A 10089-nucleotide genomic window follows, 5' to 3' on the forward strand; every position below is an offset into this window, starting at 1 on the left:
AGGAGAGAGAGAGAGAGAGAGAGAGGGGCGAGGGGAGGGAGAGAGAGAGAGGGGCGAGGAGAGAGAGAGAGAGAGAGAGAGAGAGCGAGAGAGGGGCGAGGAGAGAGAGAGAGAGAGAGAGAGAGAGAGCGAGAGAGAGGGGCGAGGGGAGGGAGAGGAAGAGAGGGGGGAGAAAGAGAGGAAGGGTGTGGGAGAGAGATGAAATGCAGTAGTGGAAGAGAGGTATAGAGGAGGTGGGGGGGTGAGAGGGGAGACATTTCAGAGCAACAGTGTGGGAGGGAGAGAGAGTGGGGAGAGATATTATTGCCTGCTTGAGAGCAGCAATCTTGAGTTGTGCCATGAATACCAAAAGAGTACACAGCCCTCCAGTCAACGCCTCTCTCTCTCTCTCTCTCTAGCCCCCTTTTCTCTCTCTCTCTCCCTTTCTCTCTCTCTCGGCTCCCCCATTGAAAACTCAGCGGAATTGCAGCTGCTCAAATTATACACCGATACATCTCACTTTACTCCCCGTTAAGAAAAAAACGATCAATCCATACATCCATAATTATTTATATCAAACCTGCACACACACACACACACACACACACACACACACACACACACAACAATGAATAAGATGATCTGATGTGGCCCTGTAGGGACGACGAGACCAAACGCACGGACCCGATTGAGCGCAGAATGCGCCTTCGTGACCCCGCGGGCGGGTGATGCAATTGTATTTTCTTACGCAGTTTCACCGGTGCTGGCGCACGCGGGGAGAGGACGAAGGACGCATCACTGGTTTGAAGGATTCAAATGGACTGAACACTAAACCCGCGTGGAGTCTTTGTGGATTCGCATTTATAAAGATCTTGATTCCACAAAGGTGATGATGAGCGACGTAAGAGAAGACGTCAGTCTAAGAAAACAAGAGAACGAGGTTGGAGTTTGATCATTTGAGCTGTAAAAATACTCCGTTTGGACTAAACGGTGAATGGGACGTGACGGCCAACATGCCGAATGAAGGCAAATATAGCTGTCACTCCAAAAAGTAACGACTCGTCGTTTCTTTTCAAACATTGCAGTAATTGAGGGAATTCTCTTCTTTTTTTCTTGAATGATACGAACTGACCGCGACGCACACACACATATAAAACCAAGCCTGACGGTGATCCAAAGAAAAGTTGTGCGTCGCAGTTACGCGGAGACGCCGGGAGGCACCGAGGCGGAGGAGAGGGAGAAAAGAGAGAGAGCCCACACCGAGATTAGCCCTCTATACGTGGCCAGACACACGCGCGCACACGAAGGCACGCACACACGCCAAACAAGGGGACAAATGCAGATACACACTGAGCTGCCCTGTGAAAAACCGCACAAATCCAACCGTCACCCGATGACCGCAGAAAAGTCTGCGCTGTTACATCCAGCAGCGCAACACATACACTCATTTTATCACCATCGCCAATGCGCAAAGGCTCCGTGGGGTTCTCCTCTCTGATTCCGTATTTGCTCAAACATAAGGGGGTCCGACATCCTCGCACAGTGACCGTTTTATGTATGTGTGTGTGTCTTTGAGTGTGTGTGTGTGTGTGTGTGTGCGCGAGTGTGTGTGTTGACAACCCTGCGTTTGTATGAATCCAGAGTCGAACCACAATCTCCCGAGCATCCCGGGAACCGAAACATTTCACCCCGGTCTCTCTCCATCTGTTTTACGCTCATTAAAAGCCTCTGCAGCGAGAGAGAGAGGGGGGGGCGATGAATGGGACTGTGTTGAGCTAACAACGTCCTTTAACTCGAGCGGTCCTTACCTTGGAAGTGAGAGACTCCGTGCGCAGTCCGCCTCTCCAAGGAAATTCCCCCAATACATGCAAGCCAGCCGAAAACGATCACTTCTCTCAACAAGTACTGCTTCTTTCATCAGATGTCCAACACATCCACTGATGGAAAACCCAGTTTATTTATGTTTGCTTGAAGAAGAGAAGGTACAAAAACAAACAAACCCAAAATGTTCTTTCTCGAGCGCAGAGGCAAAAAAAATAAATACCAAACCAACCAAGCGGGGCTCAAAGATAAAAAAGAGATGACAGCTGTAGTGCGTCTCGATTCTGAGATTGAAGTGATGAAGAGGAGTGGGGATGGTGGTGAGGGAGGTGGTGGTTGTGGGTGTCGTGAGAGGAAAGAAGGAAATCACCGTAGCATCCCTCCCTCCTTCGGGTATCAAATCCGTTACCGTCAGATCCGTTTATCCGTCCTCTCTCCAAGAGCCTCGGAAGCGGTGTGAGGGGAACTGAACGAGCGCGCAGCAGCAACGAGAGGGAGAGCGGCGACAGAGAGGGAGGGAGGTAGAGGGAGAGGGGGAGAGAGAGAGGGAGAGAGGGATATTGCTGCCGATGGAGGGCGTTGGAAACTAGAGTAATCCTCCTCTCACTTTCTCTTCTCTCTGCCTATTCGGGCTTGTTATAGTAGGCTAATCATATAATATTTTGTCATAAGGATAATATTTAAATAGCCAGTCATGGGACTGTGGGGATAAGTTGTGGCACCGCAGAAGAGGAATAACATTAAGTGCAATGAGATATTATAAAAATCGCTTTATTGACTCCAGAGAAACATTTGTTCCTGATGTTTGCTAAAAAAAAGCACGTGTGCTGAGTAAGATGTCTTGTATGTAATAGAGAAGTGTTATTAATAGTATTATGGTGATGCTGCTCAGCGCTTCAGACCGAAAGGCTGCAGCACAACGAGCCCTGCAGCAGGGGGGTGGGTATGGGGGGTGTAAGTGAATGCAACAGTTGCTCTTTCCTCATTGGCTGAGAGCAGCGTCCAACCGCTGCCAGAGCAGGTTTAGAATCTCACGAGCACCCAAGGAGGGGCGTGTGGAGGGAGGGGTGTCTGTGGAAGACCCTCCGGTCTGAGAGACGATTGGCTGAATAAAAAGTCCCCGTTTAAAATCTCTCCTGACCAATGAGGAAAGAGGAGGAACACACTCACCATCATTTCAGTCAGGTGAAACATTTATGACGCTCTCCATCCTGTAGAAGTATTAAATAAAGCCACACTCTTTCATTTATTTAGTGTTTTGGTTCATCTTTTTTTCTAATTTGTTACCTAAGTTTATCTTTGCAGATCTGTAGTAGAGGAATACAAAAGTTTTGATGTGGATATATTCCATGTTTTCACAGAAAAACACCCAGATTTCTCTAAACGAGCAGTGATTGATGCCAGAAGACAGTATTCACCACAGTTAACGGTAAATAGAGCGGAGTGTCAGTTAGGTGACAATACGTGTTTCAACTCTATATTGTGACACCACGATGGAAATGTATCCTAGCACAACGGTTCGTATGATATGCGATATTCCTCATTTTCCGTGCATTTTCCGATGAAAACCAGCAACATGTGTCTGCTCACTACATAAATACAGTCTTTTCAAAATAGACTTCCGTCTTGACAGGAAACAACTTCGTGAAATACTTTGTTAGGTTCAGGAAAAGATCGTGAAATACTGAGTTAGGTTTAGGAAAAGATCGTGAAATACCGAGTTAGGTTCAGGAAAAGATCGTGAAATACTGAGTTAGGTTTAGGAATAGATCGTGAAATACTGAGTTAGGTTTAGGAAAAGATCGTGAAATACTTTGTTAGGTTTGGGAAAAGATCGTGAAATGCTGAGTTAGGTTTAAGAATAGATCGTGAAATACTGAGTTAGGTTTAGGAATAGATCGTGAAATACTGAGTTAGGTTTAGGAATAGATCGTGGTCTGGCTGCTCTGGCTGGTCTCATGGTCCGCGGCACATTACCCAATCCCCACGCTTCCTTCTGTGATGTTGATGTTATCTCTGTCGTAGGCCACACATTCTCCACTAATAAAGGTTGAGCTATTTCTTTCTATTGAACGTCTGGGCTCAGTTTGGAAACAGTGAGCAACACTGTACATATGTAAAAGTGTAAAGAGTTTATAAATCATACAGCTCTCTGACACGAGTAGCTCAGAGCTGAAAGCAGCCCCTTTTTGTAAATGTCTGTATTTTGATAATGGCAGACTTTTGTAAAGCTGTGATACAGAGCTCATTAGCAAGAGAGACAGCAGAGGCTTCCTTTCGATGGGTAAGAGCTTCATGCCTTTAAAGCTCGTATGCGCTCTCACCTTTCTCGCTGGCGATGAGTGAGGATGAAACCGTTCCACAAAATTGTCACCCCAGAAAACATCTGGACCAGAAAACTTTCGAGCTTCAACTTTTCAACCAGGATTGTTTTTTTGTTTTTTTCTGGGAAGGGTTGTGAGTGCATTTTTTGTTGTTGTTTAGAAGTAATGTGTTCGACACGGAATGGAAGTACTAATATGTAAGATGATTGCCATACTATTCCAGTACATGCCAAGAACTCCCTTCTGTGTGTTACTACTCAAAGTAAATGTAAATGGAGCTTCTCCAATGGAGAAGTTTGTGGAGTTGGACTCATTGGTAAAGTAAATAATCTGATTGACACAATAGTCAGTTTGGTCTCCCCGCAGGGTCATAATTAAGGTGCGTTGCCCCCCTACTGTAAGAGGTTGGTACAACCCAGTTTAACAGGCTTAGCTGCCGAAAACTCCTGAACACATCTTGGACATCTTGACTGTTCTAAACAACCAGGCAGTTGGTTTGACGCAGTAACGGTTTATCGGTCGGAGCAGTGAAGTGAGCGAAGATACAGTCAGCTACTTTGAGGGAATGTTGCGTCTACAAATGCTGCAAAAATAATCGTGTTTCTAATATTTTGGGACAGGTTTGTCACTGAGTGTCTGGTGTGATAGGTCATTTCATTTCTTTACAATTAGAACTCCACAAACCTGTGACCTGAGGCCTTGTGGACTTTATTTCCCATCTGTCATCCTCTTTGATTTTGATCCAAATCATCTAAAGCATCAGGTTTTTTTAAGGACCCGTCTTCACATTGTCATGACGCATGTTTGTATAACAGGACGTGGAGTCTCTTGTATGATTTGAACGCTGCCTTCTGCTTCTGTGTACATGTGCTTGTTGACTCTCTGCTAGCTGGCTAGCTGTCAGCATGCACGCCAAAGGAAATCTAAAGTGAGGGCTGTCAGGTTGTTGGTGAACTGAACTAGTTAGAGTATCGTTATCTCTACAGAGACATGCTTTGGGGCTGATTTTCTTCAGTGTCCATTTCCATTCATAGAATCACATAACCACGACATGCTCTGGGTGAAATAACTCGATGGTTAGCAATGATATGATCTTAGTCAGCATATTTTCAACCCTTGGGTAACAGAGGAAAAGAAGCGAAAACTAAATAATGATGATTTAAAGGAGGAAATGTTACCCACATGCAAATTCAACCCACGGCCGATTTCCGTCTCCCGGCAGGCTTGGCGTTTTACATTAACGCGCGTTTCATACTGAAGCGTTACCCATCAAGGAACGTGTGGCCGCGGGGAGTCTCATGTAGTCTCATGAAGTCCAAAGATGATTCTGCTGCTCAACGCATTGACCCACAAACCCCAAAACAGTGAGGGAAGATTGAAAACAATAGAAACACAAACTAAAAATCTTTTTAAGCTGCAAAACAAAAGACACGGAGAGGAAACGGCACAACAAGAGAGATGTTCTCTCCGCTTCGCTTCGCCTTTGACGACGTCACTGCTCAGTTATGAAGTATTAACTCCTCTAACAGGAACACAGGAGAGGCTGCAGACTGCACTATTTTGCAGTCTGCAGCAAAATAGTGAGTGTGTGTGTGTGTGTGTGTGTGTGTGCGTGAGGCTAATTCAGTCATGACTGAGGGTATTTAAGCCGTGTTTGGTTGTTACCATCTTACGGGTGATTGGATACCAGAGAAAGAAACACACACCGCTCACTTACAATATGCTGAATGTGCAACAATGATCTGAATGTTATTCATATTCCGGTGCCGTATATGTTTAACTCAGTAGTCTATATGAATGTAAAGAGCAGCTTATCTTTGGTCACCGATTGGAATCCAATATTGATCGACTTCATGTTCAAACTGTACATTTATATTTCCATCTGCCGATCAACCTGCCAGTTGAAAAGCCCATTGCAGTGTCTTTCCTCAGCATGGCCCGAGAGCGGTCAGCAAAGAGCTACCGCTAACTCACTGTGCTAAGTTGGTTTAGTTTTCTCGGGAAACGATCGGTGTGCAAGGCAACATGCTGAGTAAAGAACTACATCTCTGCAACTTGAGTTTCATTGAAAAACGATCCTTTCATCCTACAATTGAGAGAACCGTTGATGGCATAATGATAGTACATGATGGTGGTTATTGGTGACGAAGGGCATTTAAGGAACTTTAGAAAGCACAAGCTTTTCTTTTGCCAAATACTAGAAAAGAGAAGGATATTTTGTGGTAATAAGACATTTAAATGAAGATTTGTTGTGACAAAACATTTGCATGAAAGCTTCCACAAAAAATATTAAATTTTTGTACCAATTTGCATCTTCTTTGTCAATAAAGTTCGCAACCTTATCTTTGCTCCTCCGCCTTGCTCACCACTCACTCGCCTACACATATACAGTATATACATATATACATATATTATATACTGCTTCTTTGATGTGGAATCCAGCCAATTTGCTTAAAGCAGAACACACACACACCTATGTGTGTGTCTTGGTTCTCATGTTTTGGTTGTGTGTGGCGAGGCTGCCTGAGTGATTACACAGGGATTATGGGCTGGGCTTTTAAGGGCACGGTTGTTTGTTTTAGCTTGAGCCTGAAGGATACCGGGGGCTTTAGGGGGATACAGAGAGAGGGGCGCGTGTTTAGTTTTATTCCTTTAACCTCCGTCTTAAGCTCTTTCCTCATTTTTAACAATTTACTTCTATTTCTCTGCATTAACCCTCTCATGTCTCCTCCGCTCTCCCAGCGTCCTTGTCTCCGCTGCGCTCACTTAACGGTGGGCTTACGGTGGCCAATCGAGGGCCCCCGGATTATCACACTCGCTCTGCAGTAATTGAATTTGGGACTGTCGGCACGGTAACTGAGCTGGGGGAGGATAGAGGGAGCTGGGACCGTCTTAAGAGGGACAGAGAAATGTTAGAGGAAACAGGGAAGCATCCATCCAGATTCCAGACCTGTTTATTCATAGCGAGGCTGAAGAAATGGTCTGAACAGACACAAAGCAAGGATGGATGGATGGGGGGGGGCTTATATATTTTCTGAGGCAAAGATAGAGAATTGAAGAGGGAGATCTGGAGATGGAGAGCCGTGGAGAGAGAGAGAACAGAGAGCAGCCTTGTGTATGAGTTAGCGGCGAGGAGCAGAGCTGCATAGCAATCACTTGCTTGCTATGCTTTAATCAGCCAGACAATGCTAAACATTAGCTCGCCTCCTACATTCTAGACTCATTTAATCAGAGTGCTAACTCTGTGCATTAGCCTCCTCTTCATGCATCAGCGTGTGCAGCGGCACAAGGCCAGGAGAAAGCTTTCACTGGATACATTGGAGACGGAGAGAAAAGAGACTTCTGACTTTTAGCGGCTGATGTGTTTATTAAAGCATGTCCACTGATAGAACATAGAGGGAGTTAGAAGATGCAGTAAAGATGAGGGGTGGAAGGGTTGGGAATTAAAAACAACAAATTGTTATCTCTCTTCTATCTGTCTCTCTTTCCTCCCCCTTTTCTTATCTCTGACCGCACGTCATGGCTGACTGCAGTGATGGGAGGCCAACGCTCTCTGGTTCAAACGTCGGGGAGCAGGCCCTGCAGCTTACATACGTATCCTAACGCACACACGTGACGGTAACACTTTCAACATTTACCACAAAGAGCACTTTTGGCCGACCAATTATTCCAAACGACGCAGCGTGTCGTGCACGTGGAAGATGACATTTTCTGGCAGGAATGAGAAACTGTTCCAACAAGATTTCCTGACCAGCGGCATCATAAACCCAGCAAAGCACAGCGCCTCGTGCAAAATGCTGTTCTCACACTCACCAGACGCCGGAGATTATAGGCTCTCTGACAAAATATTGACTATTGGATTTCACAATATAGTATCATTCTCTTCCTCTCCTCCTCTCGTTCTATCCGTCTCTCAGTGTTTTGTCTTCGTAAGAGTTTTGGGCTTCTTCTCCCCCCTGTCACATATACAGACACAGCACGTCCTTTACCACTTTCTACCTCATTCATTCCAATTAGAAAGTATTGACAGGGGCTTGCAGTTAAGGAATGGGTCGGGGGCATTTTGTTTTTCAGAAGTCTCTTCGAAAGATCCTTAACCGTGAAGACTTCTTTTTTCTCTCTCACTAAAACCACACTTTTCCTCCAGACATCCAAAATGTTTTCATGCTGTTGCGCTTGAGAAACTCTTTAAACAGCATGCAAGCTCTTTAACTTTACACTCTGAAGTTCTCAGCAATTGTTCCATTACTTTAACAATGGTTAACTCACTTAAAAAGGGGACCGGCTTTGTGCAGGAGACTGGCTTTTTCTTTCTTTTTTTTCTAGTGCAAATCAACGGGGACGATTTCAACAATCGAGATGTTTTGCAAAATCGATCGAGTCATAGTTGCCATCTCCTAATTCCTGCTGACACTTCTCATGTCCTCGGGAACAAACTTTTGCCAGAGCCTTGACGTCCACACACATTATTTGTATATTTATTTAACATAACTGAACGGAACAATTAATACATTTAAAATAAAAACACCTGCATTACAAAAAAAAATGACATTTTCATGACTGAGTTGGAAAAGTTATCAAATAACAATAGAATGTGGCACAAGCTGACAGACAGATTTGTTTGAACAGACCTTCATGTCGTGCTACCTGGATCTTTGTCTTCTGGTGCAAACAAAACACTCATGCCATGCTGCCACTAATCGTTACGGGCCTCCACTGCACCACAAAGCCTGATTCAAATCCAGACGGTGGGTGGGGGGGGGGGATTTGTTGCATGTCACCCTCCCTCCTCCCTCCTCCTCTATATCACCATGGCGAGGGATAAAAACACCACGGAGTACATGTGGTTCATGAATAGACAAATTCAGTTTAATAACAGCCCGCTGAAGCGATGTTAGGTGGGAAGCAACAAAGAGATGCCATGAGGTGTTGGAGTTGCTGCTGCTGCTGCAGCGCCGATTCACTCTTTATTTTGCTGACATTTGTGAAAACGTACTCAAGATAAGTGCAACACCTCGGTGGAAACATACGGTCTGACTTTTGCACGATGCTGCGTCACTCTCCACTGGTGTTAACACAGCTTTCAGGGCATCAAGTGCAGCTCGCCGTTCGATGCTAAAAGCTATGCTATGCTTACTAAGAATGTGCTCTCCCTCAGCTTATGCTAAAGCAGATGTGCTTTTCAAGCATTCAGCTGACGCCGTGAATCACTCCGGATAAGTGCAAGTCAGGATTTATGAATCCCGCCATCACCAATAGCCCGAAGACAAAGAGGTCCACACCAAGACGCAGAGACACTCTGTTTCGCCTTCATCAATAAATAACGAGCTACATCCCAAACAGCCGACACTCGTGAGCCGCCTTTCAAATCCAGCAGACTTCGGCTGTGGCACCCCGACGGGGCTCCTATCAGGTTCTCCGTCAATAAATTTCGAGGTGAAAGGTGTGTTTTGGTTGTCCGTGGGGGGGCGACGCCGTTTTGTTTGTGTTGCGATTTCAGATCCCTTTTAAAAACAGCACAGCTAATTAAAAGATTTAATCCATTTCACACCTGTAAACACACACACACATAGGCCAGGCAATTATTTTTTTTGGGGGGGCATTTAAACCCACTGAAATTGTATTGTTGCAAACATAAATTAGAGCAACAACCCAATATTGTTTGAAGTCATTGGGTGTGTGTTGGAACAGATTTTTGGTTGAAGTTAATATTGGCAGTGCTCTTTGTTTCTGCACTTCCCTCCTTCAGCAAAATATCCCTTAAACTCAGGGTTCGGTCAGTTCTTTACGAGGCTGGTTAACGTGTGAAAGCCTCCTGCGGTTTCTGTGTGTTTGTGTTGTTTGTTGCCTGCTAATGTGTGAAAAGCACTTCTGTTTTCTTGAGCTGTAACCCCCCTGCTGAGCCCAGGCCGAATAGGACACACACACACACACACACACACACACACACACACACACACACACA

General features: G+C 45.1%; 1 protein-coding gene across 1 annotated transcript in view; it reads right to left on the bottom strand.

Moving 5' to 3' along the window:
* The window catches only part of cdh11 (cadherin 11, type 2, OB-cadherin (osteoblast)), an 80748-nt gene extending 78481 nt beyond the window's left edge, over positions 1–2267 (bottom strand). The window contains exon 1 of the mRNA XM_031841249.1: positions 1788–2267. The gene's annotated coding sequence lies outside the window, so the exon portion shown is untranslated. The remainder of the gene's footprint in view (positions 1–1787) is intronic.
* Between the last annotated feature and the right edge of the window lie 7822 nt (positions 2268–10089).

The sequence above is a fragment of the Anarrhichthys ocellatus genome, unplaced genomic scaffold, assembly GCF_004355925.1.
Source record: "Anarrhichthys ocellatus isolate YVR2014 unplaced genomic scaffold, GSC_Weel_1.0 scaffold3, whole genome shotgun sequence".
In the NCBI taxonomy this organism is placed as follows: domain Eukaryota; kingdom Metazoa; phylum Chordata; class Actinopteri; order Perciformes; family Anarhichadidae; genus Anarrhichthys; species Anarrhichthys ocellatus.